The sequence below is a fragment of the Capricornis sumatraensis genome, chromosome 1, assembly GCF_032405125.1.
Source record: "Capricornis sumatraensis isolate serow.1 chromosome 1, serow.2, whole genome shotgun sequence".
Lineage (NCBI taxonomy): Eukaryota > Metazoa > Chordata > Mammalia > Artiodactyla > Bovidae > Capricornis > Capricornis sumatraensis.
The window spans coordinates 186,238,208-186,251,735 of record NC_091069.1 but is presented as its reverse complement, the minus strand read 5'-3'; positions in this window follow the sequence as shown (position 1 = coordinate 186,251,735).

Below are 13,528 nucleotides of genomic sequence, written 5' to 3'. Positions count from 1 at the left end.
TACTCTGCATGTAAGTTAAATAAGCAGGGTGACAATAAACACCCTAGACATACTCCTTTTCTTATTTGGAACCGAATGCAGTACTTGGATGCAATCTCAAAAATGACAGAATGATCTCTGTTTGTTTCCAAGGCAAACCATTCAGTATCATAGTAATCCAAGCCTATGCCCCAACCAGTAAGACAGAAGAAGCTGAAGTTGAACAATTCTATGAAGACCCACAAGACCTTCTAGAACTAACACCCCCAAAAGACGTCCTTTTCATTATAGGGAACTGGAATGCAAAAGTAGGAAGTCAAGAAACACCTGGAGTAACAGGCAAATTTGGCCTTGGAGTTGGAATGAAGCAGGGCAAAGGCTAATAGAGTTTTGCCAAGAGTAGGCACTGGTCATAGCAAACACCCACTTCCAACAACACAAGAGAAGACTCTACACATGGACATCATCAGATGGTCAACACTGAAATCAGATTGATTATATTCTTTGCAGACAAAGATGGAGAAGCTCTATATAGTCAGCAAAAACAAGACTGGGAGCTGACTGTGGCTCAGATCATGAAATCCTTATTGCCAAAATCAGACTTAAATTGAAGAAAGTAGGGAAAACCACTAGACCATTCAAGTATGACCTAAATCCAATCCCTTATGATTATACAGTGGAAGTGAGAAATAGATTTGAGGGCCTAGATCTGATAGATAGAGTGCCTGATGAACTATAGATGGAGGTTTGTGCCATTGTACAGGAGACAGGTATCAAGACCATCCCCAAGAAAAAGAAATGCAAACAAGCAAAATGGCTGTCTGGGGAAGCCTTACAAATAGCTGTGAAAAGAAGAGAAGCAAAAAGCAAAGGAGAAAAGGAAAGATAGAGGCATATGAATGCAGAGTTCCAAAGAATAGCAAGGAAAGATTAGAAAGCCTTCCTCAGCGATCAATGCAAATAAACAGAGGAAAAGAACAGAATGGGAAAGACTAGAGATGCCTTCAAGAAAATTAGAGATACCAAGGGAATATTTCATGCAAAGATGGCCTCGATAAAGGACAGAAATGGTATGGACCTAGAAGCAGAAGATATTAAGAAGAGGTGGCAAGAATACACAGAAGAACTATACAAAAAAGATCTTCACGACCCAGATAATCATGATAGTGTGATCACTCACCTAGAGCCAGACATCCTGGAATGTGAAGTCAAGTGGGCCTTAGGAAGCATCACTATGAGCAAAGCTAGTGGAGGTGAGGGAATTCCAGTTGAGCTATTTCAAATCCTGAAAGATGATGCTGCGAAAGTGCTGTACTCAATATGCCAGCAAATTTGGAAAACTCAGCAGTGGCCACAGGACTGGAAAAGGTCAGTTTTCATTTGAATCCCAAAGAAAGGCAATGCCAAAGAATGCTCAAACTACCACACAGTTGCACTCATCTCACATGCTAGTAAAGTAATGCTCAAAATTCTCCAAGCCAGGCTTCAGTAATACGTGAACCGTGAACTTTCTGATGTCCAAGCTGGTTTTAGAAAAAGCAGAGGAACCAGAGATCAAATTGCCAACATCCTCTGGATCATGGAAAAAGCAAGAGAGTTCCAGAAAAACGTCTACTTCTGCATTATTGACTATGCCAAAGCCTTTGACTGTGTGGATCACAATAAACTGGGGAAAATTCTGAAAGAGACGGGAATACCAGACCACTTGACCTGCCTCTTGAGAAACCTATATGCAGATCAGGAAGCAACAGTTAGAACTGGACATGCAACAACTGACTGGTTCCAAATAGGAAGAGGAGTATGTCAAGGGTGCATATTGTCACCCTGCTTATTTAACTTCTATGCAGAGTACATCATGAGAAATGCTAGGCTGGAAGAGGCACAAGCTGGAATCAAGATTGCCAGGAGAAATATCAATAAGCTCAGATACGCAGATGAAACCACCCTTATGGCAGAAAGTGGAGAGGAACTAAAACGCCTCTTGGTGAAAGTGAAAGTGGAGAGTGAAAAAGTTGGCTTAAAGTTCAGCACTCTGAAAACGAAGATCATGGCATACGGTCCCATCACTTCATGGGAAATAGATGGGGAAACCGTGGAAACAGTGTCAGACTTTATTTTTGGGGGCTCCAAAATCACTGCAGATGGTGATTGCTGCCATAAAATTAAAAGACGCTTACTCCTTGGAAGGGAAGTTATGACCAACTTAGATAGCATATTCAAAAGCAGAGACATTACTTTGCCAACAAAGGTCCATCTAGTCAAGGCTATGATTTTTCCCGTAGTCATGTATAGATGTGAGAGTTGTACTGTGAAGAAAGCTGAGCACCGAAGAATTGATGCTTTTGAACTGTGGTGTTGGAGAAGACTCTTGAGAATCCCTTGGACTGCAAGGAGGTCCAACCAGTCCATCCTAAAGGAGATCAGTTCTAGGTGTTTATTAGAAGGACTGATGCTAAAGCTGAAACTCCAATACTTTGGCCACCTCATGTGAAGAGTTGACTCATTGGAAAAGACTCTGATGCTGGGAGGGATTGGGGGCAGGAGAAGGGGATGACAGAGGATGAGATGGCTGGATGGCATCACCGACTCAATGGACATGAGTTTGAATGAACTCTGGGAGATGGTGATGGACAGGAGGCCTGGCATGCTGTGATTCATGGGGTTGCAAATAGTTCGACATGACTAGCGACTGAAACACAGAGAGGGCTTCCCTCTTGGCTCAGTGGTAAAGAATCCGCCTGCCAATGCTGGAGTCACAGGAGATGTTAGTTCCATCTCTGGGTCAGGAAGATCCCCTGGAGGAGAAAACGGCAACCCATTCCAGTATTCTGGCCTTGGAAATTCCATAGACAGAGGAGCCTGGTAGGCTTCAGTCCGTGGAGATCACAAAAGAGTTGGACAAGGCTTATTGACTAAACAACAAATCAACACAAACACAGAGAGGAGTTCTTGTAGAATATAAACATCTTGAAGGAATTTTAAGACAATAAACTGCAAGATGGCAGAAAACCCAAGGATGTTTCTTTCCAGACATCTCATTTCATTTCCTCTTACGCTACTTCTATAAGCACTCTCCTTTTATATATGCCCCATCCTCAAGCCCATTTACTGAATGTCTGCATTTCTCCTGTTTTCATACCATTTTGTTTCTTTCATAATGAGCATACACATGAGGATGAGACTTTATTTTTAGTCTGGTTATGTGATATGACCTGTTGCAAGTCATTATCCCTCCCTGAGCCTCAGTACCTCCATCTATAAAATAAGTCGATGGCTCCTAATTAAAATGGGGGATTAAACACATGCATTTCCTTCTGATCCCTCTTAAAATCCCACTGCATGGTAGTGAAATGGGGAAACAAGGCATCAGTTCACAGGGGTAAAGAGAATGGGTGGAAACTCCAAGCTGATAGATTACTGATGTGTAATTGACTTAACAGAGCAGTGCTCTGTAATAAAAGTTAGGCAAAGGAAAACTGAGGTGCAAGGCAAAAAAATGTTGCATAGTTTCAGAAAGGCTCAAAAACTGTAGGTAATAAGTAGCTCTGAAGGTGGATATTAGGAAGTGTGAAGTGGGAGGATTGGCTAAAACCTTTATAAAAAGTTCCTTTTCTCCACTGCAATGCAGGCTTGTAACCACTCTTAACACTCTAGAGTGAAGAATGGAGGTTTGTTCTCTGAAGACCCTGACCCAGAGGGACTTGAGGCTTAGTAACTTGGGCATAGTTAAGGGAGGGAGTATTGACAGGCAGGTGCACAGGGATGATCCAGAGAGATGATATGGGGTGGGAGGTGGGAGGGGGGTTCAGGATTGGGAGCTCATGTACACCCATGGCTGATTCATGTCAATATATGGCAAAACCAATACAGTATTGTAAAGCAAAATAAAGTAAAAAAAAAAAAAAAGATAGTGAAATTCTGCATACTGAGTAGAGGTACTCCCTTAGCTCACTACCAAACCTAGAAGTCAGCGTCATATCCTACTCACCCTCTGCTCAAATACACAAAGAATGGACAGTTTCTCATCTGGAAAAATGATCAGTTCAAGAGAGAGAAAAAAATGCATGTACTGAGACAGGTGTAGGGGGTTCCTTCAATGGAAGGACCTACTCAGATTGGTCCTTGTAGTATTGCAATACATATTTGTTGAAAAAAGAAATGTGTAAGTAGACCCATGAGGTTCAAACCCCAGTTGTTCAAAGATCAATTGTATATGTAAACTACTAGAAATAATAAGGCGGACAATTCTGTATGCAAGGAATATAGGACTGAGTGACTGACGGAAACACAGAGAGGGCTTCCCTGTTGGCTCAGTGGTAAAGAATCCACTTGCCAATGCAGGAGTCACAGGAGATGTGAGTTCCATTTCCGGGTCAGGAAGATCCCCTGGAGGAGAAAATGGCAACCCATTCCAGTATTCTGGCCTGGGAAATCCCATAGACAGAGGAGCCTGGTAGGCTTCAGTGCATGGGGATCACAAGAGTTGGACAAGACTTATTGACTAAACAACAAAACAACACAAGGTATGAGACACAGATATACATTTTTTAATGGAAAAGAAAGTAAATTTTTCCTAAAGTAAAATTGATTATTTCGGGGTGGAAAGAAAGGAAAACAGAGAAATGGAGGACAAATTATGGCCATATCTGTATCTACAGAGAGATAGGGAGACTGAGAATGAGCATAGGAAATTTTACCTCGTCTCTCATCAGAGTAAAATTAAACGGTTTTAAAAATAAGCCTTAATATTAATAGTTCAGTTCAGTTCAGTTCAGTTCAGTCACTCAGTGGTGTCAAACTCTTTGCGACCCCATGAACCGCAGCATGCCAGGCCTCCCTGTCCATCACCAACTCCCGGAGTTCACTCAGACTCACGTCCATCGAGTCCATGATGCCATCCAGCCATCTCATCCTCTGTCATACCCTTCTGCTCCTGCCCCCAATCCCTCCCAGCATCAGGGTCTTTTCCAATGAGTCAACTCTTCTCATGAGGTGGCCAAAGTACTGGAGTTTCAGCTTTAGTATCATTCCTTCCAAAGAAATCCCAGGGCTGATCTCCTTCAGAATGGACTGGTTGGATCTCCTTGCAGTCCAAGGGACTCTCAAGAGTCTTCTCCAACACCACAGTTCAAAAGCATCAATTCTTCGGTGCTCAGCCTTCTTCACAGTCCAACTCTCACATCCACTGGAAAAACCACAGCCTTGACTGGATGGAGCTTTTAAAACTTGATTTTTTTTCATCTGCTTAAAGGACAAAGTTTTACTGGTCTGTTTCACTTATCTATGAAGAAGTTGTGAAAGATTTTTCTTTACCTGTTAAATAATCTGGCTATAAAACAAAAGTTCTATGCTTTGTCAAAATAATTTCCTGTGCTTTGTCATCTTAATCAAGACTTTGATAACTTAAGAAAACTGAATCTCCTCAATATTAAAAGAATGAAGTTTTGTTAACAACTATGTAACCACCTGTATTAGCCTTTGAAACACTTTATTGTCACTTTATCAAATAGAAAATTAACATTCAGAAAACGAAGATCATGGCATCCGGTCTAATCATTTCATGGGAAATAGATGGGGAAACAGTGGAAACTGTGTCAGACTTTATTTTTTTGGGCTCCAAAATCACTACAGATGGTTACTGCAGCCATGAAATTAAAAGACGCTTACTCCTTAGAACAAAAGTTATGACCAACCTAGATAGCATATTCAAAAGCAGAGACATTACTTTGCCGACTAAGGTCCATCTAGTCAAGCTATGGTTTTTTCAGTGGTCATGTATGGATGTGAGAGCTGGACTGTGAAGAAGGCTGAGGGCCAAAGAATTGATGCTTTTGAACTGTGGTGTTGGAGAAGACTCTTGAGAGTCCCTTGGACTGCAAGGAGATCCAACCAGTCCATTCTGAAGGAGATCAGCCCTGGGATTTCTTTGGAAGGAATGATACTAAAAGCTGAAACTCCAGTACTTTGGCCACCTCATGAGAAGAGTTGACTCATTGGAAAAGACTGATGCTGGGAGGGATTGGGGGGCAGGAGGAGAAGGGGACAACAGAGGATGATATGGCTGGATGGCATCACTGACTCGATGGATGTGAGTCTGAGTGAACTCCGGGAGTTGGTGATGGACAGGGAGGCCTGGCATGCTGCAATTCATGGGGTCGCAAAGAGTTTGACACGACTGAGTGACTGAACTGAACTGATTAACAATTTGTGACCTTATTTAGTCAAGTGTCTGAACCTTTCGATATTTTTGACAAACTTCCCCAAATTAAATCTAAATCAAGTCTTATTGACCTTGAACTAATTTTAGGACTTCTCACAGGGCCCCTGGATCATCTCAGATTTGTTCTCTCTCCTATTTTTTTTTGTTAAATTGAAGTATTATTGTTTTACAGTGTTATGTTATTTTCTGGTGTATATCAAGGTGATTTAGTTATATATACTTTTAGATATTCTTTTTCATTATAGTTTATTATAAGCCATCAAATATAGTTCCCTGTGCTAAACAGTAGGACTTTGCTCTTTATTTTGGATACAGTACTTTGTATCTGCTAATCCCAAATTTCTAATTTATCCCTCTGGTCCCCCATCTCCCCTTTAGTAACCATAAATTTTCTTTCTACATCTGTGAGTCTGTTTCTGTTTTGTATACAAATTCATTTATATCATTTTTTAGATTCCACATACAAGTGCTATCATATGATATTTGTTCTCTCTCTTTACAGAGAGATGCTGAATTAATTAAACTAAGTTTGTTTGATATGTTGGATTATATGAGAAGCATTGGCAATTAAATGATACTGAATCTTCTTAGATTATATTCATGTGGCCACACATTTATGTTTGTTCCAGAAATTACATAAAATCTGATACATCTTGGTATGTTATCATTTTTATTTCTAATTATTATCTTGAAGTGTTGTGTGTCACAGAAATAAGCAAATTTCCTTATCAATTGCATTATAATGAACTCTCATGAGATCTTCAAACATGGCCATTTTAAAGTCTGTCATTTACAGGTAGTTATTTTTTTACTTTCATGCTTTTGCAAATATGTTTCATCTTCAGAGCCATTCATGGAAAAGACACAAATAAGTACTCTAGAATACAGGTTTCCAATAACTTTGATATCATAAAACTGAACTGAGTAGGAGTTTCCAGATTAATAGAAAAGCTAGATTTAAGCAGAACAAGAATTAATAACATGGGACTGAATGAACTGATGGGGATGATTATTATTTTTATGACTTTTTATTTGAAACATTGTTGATTTTTAAAACTTTTACTTTTTCCAGATTTGAGGAAAACCTTCCCTATTTTCTCTTAAGTTATCAGCAAAGATGACATATTTATTTTTTTCTCCTTTCTTGATACCTCTAAAATTCAGAAATTCTCATTTTTTATTTTTATGCCAATATATTCATTTGCATAAATGCAATAAGAATTTGTTCTTCTAACAGGACACAATTGGAAAGCCTGGTTTTATTATCAAGGCTTTAACCAGGATCTGAGAATGTGCATAGAATCAGATATAACCAGACAGCTTAAAAGGACTAAGGTTGACATTATGAAGCCAATAAAACCCCTTGGAAATATTGGTCTGCCCTTGCTTACAACATTCCCAGCAACCGAATCAGGTGACTAAGGAAGGTTACTTCCTGAGAGGTATGAGTGCTTCAGGATACTCTAGGTACCCTGAGAAGAGAAGAACTCACCCAAATCTCTAAGTGTTGCAGGAAATGTCCAATGGCAAGCTCTTATGTGGCTTTCTGGCCTCAAGAGGATTTTAAAAGTTCAGTCTGAAATTTAAGAAAAGTTCCTCTAAGAAAAGAGTGTCTGTCTATGATCAAACACTATTCTTGCTGCTGCTGCTGCTGCTGCTGCTAAGTCGCTTCAGTCATGTCCAACTCTGTGCGACCCCAGAACTGGCAGCCCGCCAGGCCCCCCCGTCCCTGGGATTCTCCAGGCAAGAACACTGGAGTGGGTTGCCATTTCTTTCTCCAATGCATGAAAGTGAAAAGTGATAATGAAGTTGCTCAGTCATGTCCGACTCCCAGCGACCTCATGGACTGCAGCCTACTAGGCTCCTCCATCCATGGGATTTGCCAGGCAAGAGTACTGGAGTGGGTTGCCATTGGCTTCTCCGACTATTCTTGCTATACTTATGTAAATAATCAGGTCAATTTTTTGGAAGTAGATGTATTTTACAACTTGGACTTAATTTGACTATCTTTTGTTGAAATGGGGGTGATTTTTGAGAGAAAAATTTTATTTCAGTAACACACTTTTGTGGAGTTTAGATTCTAGTGCTGTTAATTGTCTTTGAGGTTTCTTATTTGCCTGTAAACTGGACTGAATCCCGAATTCTTCTCGTTTCCTCTAATATCTGGCTACAAATCTCCAAGCTAATGTCTCCAATCTCTTACCATTTTAACTTGGAATCACTAAACTCAGAAGCTACCCCGTTCCCTGAAACCCTGCAAACTGAATGTGAATGACTTTATATAAACTTTAGAGAGATCACAACAGTTCGCGTGTAAAAGATCTTTGTGTCTGTTGCTTTGTTGGCTGCTCAGAAAGTTGACCTAAACATGTGATGACATCATTGTGAGACATTCAAGCTACAAAAGATGCTTTGATCCCAACATCTGGAAACATTCTCTAGAAATCTTCTAGACTGACTGCTCTCAGAACTCAGACTGGGTTTTCAGTCTGCTGCAATCTTTAAACTTTGTTTTTCTTCTGTTTTTATAGAAATGCCATATTAAATACCTGATTTCTCACACAATAAAGGCCTAATTTGGGGATCCCAAATACAAGACAGCCTCCTGAAGTAAGACACAACCATTTAACTGATTTGATCTATTCTCAAGACTGAGATTGGTTTAATGAGATACGAAGCAATGTATCAATTTGGCTTCTGGATTGTGAAATTTCTTACTTGAAGTTTAAAAGGCTGGACTGAAGCAGAGCAGAATTTGTCATCCTAGAACATGCCTCTTTAACATAAAGATTATGTTAGGCTTATTGTTGTTCAGTTGCTAAGTGATGTCCAACTCTTTGTAACCCCATGAACTGCAGCACGCCAGGCTCCTCTGTCCTCCACTATCTCCTAGAGTTTGCTCATATTCACATTCATTGAGTCTGTGATGCTATTTAACCATCTCATCCTCTGCTGCCCTCTTTGCCTTTTGCTTCAATCTTTCCCAGCATCAGGGTCTTTTCCAATGAGTCAGTTCTTCGAACCAGGTGGCCAAATTATTGGAGCTTCAGCTTTCACATCAGTCCTTCCAATGAATATTCAGGGTTGATTTCCTTTAGGAAGGACTGGTTTGATCTCCTTGCTGTCCAAGGGACTCTCAAGAGTCTTCACCAACATCACAATTCAAAAGCGTCTATTCTTCATGGTTCAGCCTTCATTATTTTAGGCTGATTATTCTTTTAAAAAAACAGCAGACAGAGGTAAAACTCTGAGAACTGAGTAGAAGTATCCATTTTGTAAGGGATATTTATATTTTTAAGGAAAATATCTCCATGTGTGAGAGTGTTTCCCTCTCTGTACCAGGAAGAGACGATGATTCTAAATCTCTGGAAACACTTTGCAATGACGAAGGAAAGAATGTGAATCTGCTGAACAACCTTGCTCTGGTTTACTGTGCTTTTCCCGGTCACCTGCTATAGCTGACTCCCCACTCTCAACATCTTTAGTGTTTAGCTGGAGATAATATTTAACATGATGATTCTGACCATCTTAGGGGGTTACTCAGTTTCCCTGGGTCTTTCCCACGTATACATGGAGATACAGGTGGGTTATACATTTATTTGACATCCTCCTGCTAATCTGTCTTATAACAGTTTAATTATTAGGCCAACCAAGGAAACTAGGAGGAAAGAAGGGGAAATCTTTTCACTCCCATAATAGCCCAGAAAGCATTAGTCCATCTCCATTTTGGGTAATTACCTTGAATTATGAAATAATGGATTGAGATGTTATTGGAGGGATGAGAGAAATGGAGAGAAATTCAGCAGCACCTAACCAAGCCATGAGGAAGTATTAAGCAGTCAGGCCTGGCAGCCAAGCAGGGAACAGAAACAGCAAAGTATTATATGAACACTGTAAGCACTGAGGTAATTCTCAGACAAGCAGAGATCTGATTTGAGAAGGCTCAGCAAAAGGGAAAAGGGAAAAGAAAAAAGAAAAAAAAAACAACCCTCCTGTTAACAAATCAGTCATTCTCTCAAAAGGGAAAGTTTTTCTATGTATTGGTCATTAATGGTAGTCCAGGGCCAAAAGCTATGGATTTCAAGGAATGATAAATGCATCCATTGACCTTTCTTAACCTGCCTTTCTTGTTCTATGCTCTCATCTATCTTTTACGTCTCCACCCCAGGTTAATTCAAGGCAATTTCAGCTTTTGTATAATGTCTAAACATCTTCAGGCCAAGAAGTCAGAGGAAGAGAAGTCTCTGGAGGTTTGGAAGGACAGACTCATCAGATGTTAGAGCCAGAAGCAGGTTTAGAGAGAAATCCTGACCCATCCCTTTGCAGCACTTGGAGGGAAGAGTGTAGCTGTTTGACCCCTGCTGTCTCAACAGAGGCCAAATGTCATCCATTTCCTCTTAGGGATGTCAAAGAGGTGAACACTCTGGGGTGATGCCTTATCCTCAGGATTAAACTAAAAGCCTGGGGTGTGGAATTAGGAAGTCCTGAGGTTTACAGTGGGAAATAGGGAATGGTTGGAGGAGATAAAGGCAGGGGAATGAGAGTAAATTGGGCGAAACAATACAATCTGGCTCCTGGGAACTTCGCTCCTGGGAACTTCTGGCTCCTGGGAACACAGCTGCAGGCAAGTGTTCTGTATGATCTGACCACCTGTCGGGACTGGATGACTGGGAACAGTGCTGGTAGGAGCTGATTCTCAGTACTAGAGTTTGTGTGGCCCTTTCTCCAGAGAACCTGGAAAGCTGGGAAAGAGGGGGTGGAGATCCCAGGTGGCTTAGTGGCTCAGAAACCTTAAAGTGGGCTCTTAGAGAACTTCTAGTCCTAATGTATTTTTTAACAGATATGAAAACCTAAGCTTTAGTGGCAGAAGTTTGCCTGTTAAAGTATAATTTTTAAAAAGCTAGAATCATGTTTCTCACACATACATACAGATTTTTTAAAATATGAATTTATTTATTTTAATTGGAGGCTAGGACTGTGAAGAAGGCTGAGCGCCGAAGATTTGATGCATTTGAACTGTGGTGTTGGAGAAGACTCTTGAGGGTCCCTTGGACTGCAAGGAGATCCAACCAGTCCATTCTGAAGGAGATCAACCCTGGGATTTCTTTGGAAGGAATGATGCTAAAGCTGAAGCTCCAGTACTTTGGACACCTCATGCGAAGAGTTGACTCATTGGAAAAGACTTTGATGCTGGGAGAGATTGGGGGCAGGAGGAGAAGGGGAAGACCCAGGATGAGATGGCTGGATGGCATCACGGACTCGATGGATGTGAGTCTGAGTGAACTCCGGGAGATGGTGATGGACAGGGAGGCCTGGTGTGCTGTGATTCATGGGGTCGCAAAGAGTCAAACATGACTGAGCGACTGAACTGAACTGAACTGAACATATAGATGTTAAAAGAATAGGTTTCACAGATTTTATTGAGCTCAAGATCAGTCCTGGGTGTTCTTTGGAAGGAATGATGGTAAAGCTGAAACTCCAGTACTTTGGCCACCTCATGCGAAGAGTTGACTCACTGGAAAAGACCCTGGTGCTGGGAGGGATTGGGGGCAGGAGGAGAAGGGGATGACAGAGGATGAGATGGCTGGATGGCATCACCGACTTGATGGACATGAGTTTGAGTGAACTCCGGGAGTTGGTGATGGACAGGGAGGCCTGGCGTGCTGCAATTCATGGGGTCACAAAGAGTCGGACATGACTGAGCAACTGAACTGAACGGAACTGAACTGATTAATTAATGAGGGAAGCAGTAGGATTTAAAACTGGCCTCAAAAACATCTGAGAAACTAGGTATGTATATGCAATTTAATGGCTTGCTGAGTTACAAGCTATCCAAAAACTGGCTTATGTTTAACAGGATCATAAATTGTAAACATTCAGACTATTAGTTCCACTGGGAAGAAATTATTTGCATCTTTACTGAACAAAATTTTCCAAATGAGATTTTGCCTTATAGTGATATAAAGTCATCCAGTAAATTGAAAGTTAAGTCTGCACTGAAAGAATATCCAACAATTTCTTTTACCTATTTCCAAGTTTCAGATAATTTTAAAAACTTGTCCAAGACAACACTAGTATGATGTAAGATAATATCTGATGTCAGATAATATTTGAAGTCTCATTATGCTCAACCCAATATTTTGTCCTTGCCACAGGTGGACTCCAGTCCACGAGGTCACAACAAGTTGGCCATGACTGGATGACGAACCACATCCCATCCAGAAAGACCCAGATGCACAAGAGCCAAATTGTGAAAGGAAGAAAGGACTGCTTAGGAAATGGTATATTCCCTACTCTGGTCTGCCTGGACCATCCACTCACTTAGGGTGTTGTTTATGAAACACTGACCTGCGAGGACTTCCCAGATGATGCTAGTGGTAAAGAACCTGTCTGCCAGTGCAGGAGATGTAAGAGACTTGAGTTAGATCCCTGGGTCTGGAAGATCCCCAGAGAAATGACAACTCCCTCCAGTATTCTTGCCTGGAGAATCCCATGGAAAGAGGAGCCTGGTGGGCTACAGTCCGTGGGTCACGGGGAGTGGGACATGACAGAATCGACTTACCACTGACCTATGAAGAAGCCCAGACTGATTCCTTGTCCCCATATTTCCCAAACTCAAGGTGTGATCTCAATCCTCTCTTTTCCTCCAGTGCCCTACAGGAGTCCTTAATCACCATGCCTCACCCACCACACACACTCAGTCCTCAAGGACAGTCAAGACAGTCCTTGACGTCTCTAGGCTCCTTTTCTGCATATTCTTTACTGGAGCCTTCATTATATGTGTTTCAGTGAGGCTCAATGACATCTTAGTGGAGATATCAACTAAAGAGATTTAAGACTGAAGGTACTCGCTTGCCATAGATATCCATTAATGTCCTTCTGCTTCTTAAATTCAAGTATTCTGTAATAGTGTATTTCCCAAAATGGGAGTGAGAACTCACATATAGAACCAGGTCTCAGGTGGATTTGCAAAGCTTGTGTTAATTTTTTGGCTTTAAGAAAACTCTAATTTATTGTCTCTTCGTTAGAGTGAATGCTCATGTCCTTCATTTTGGGAAGGCTCTGAGGATAAGTGAGTTACTATTTACCAAAAGATTTGGGACCCTGAGACAAGTAACACCAAGATGCTTACCAGCAATGACAAGGCATCTGCGTAAATATCCATCCTTTTTGTTCCTGCAAGATCTTTGTGGGTGGCAGAGCTTGGAATAATTTCTTTACCAGAGTTCATCAGTCTTCTCAGTGTCTCTTTAAGATTGTCTTTTTGAAAATTACTTTGTTTGTCTAAAATGGAATTCAGGTAGATAAGGAATGAAAATTGTGCAGGGG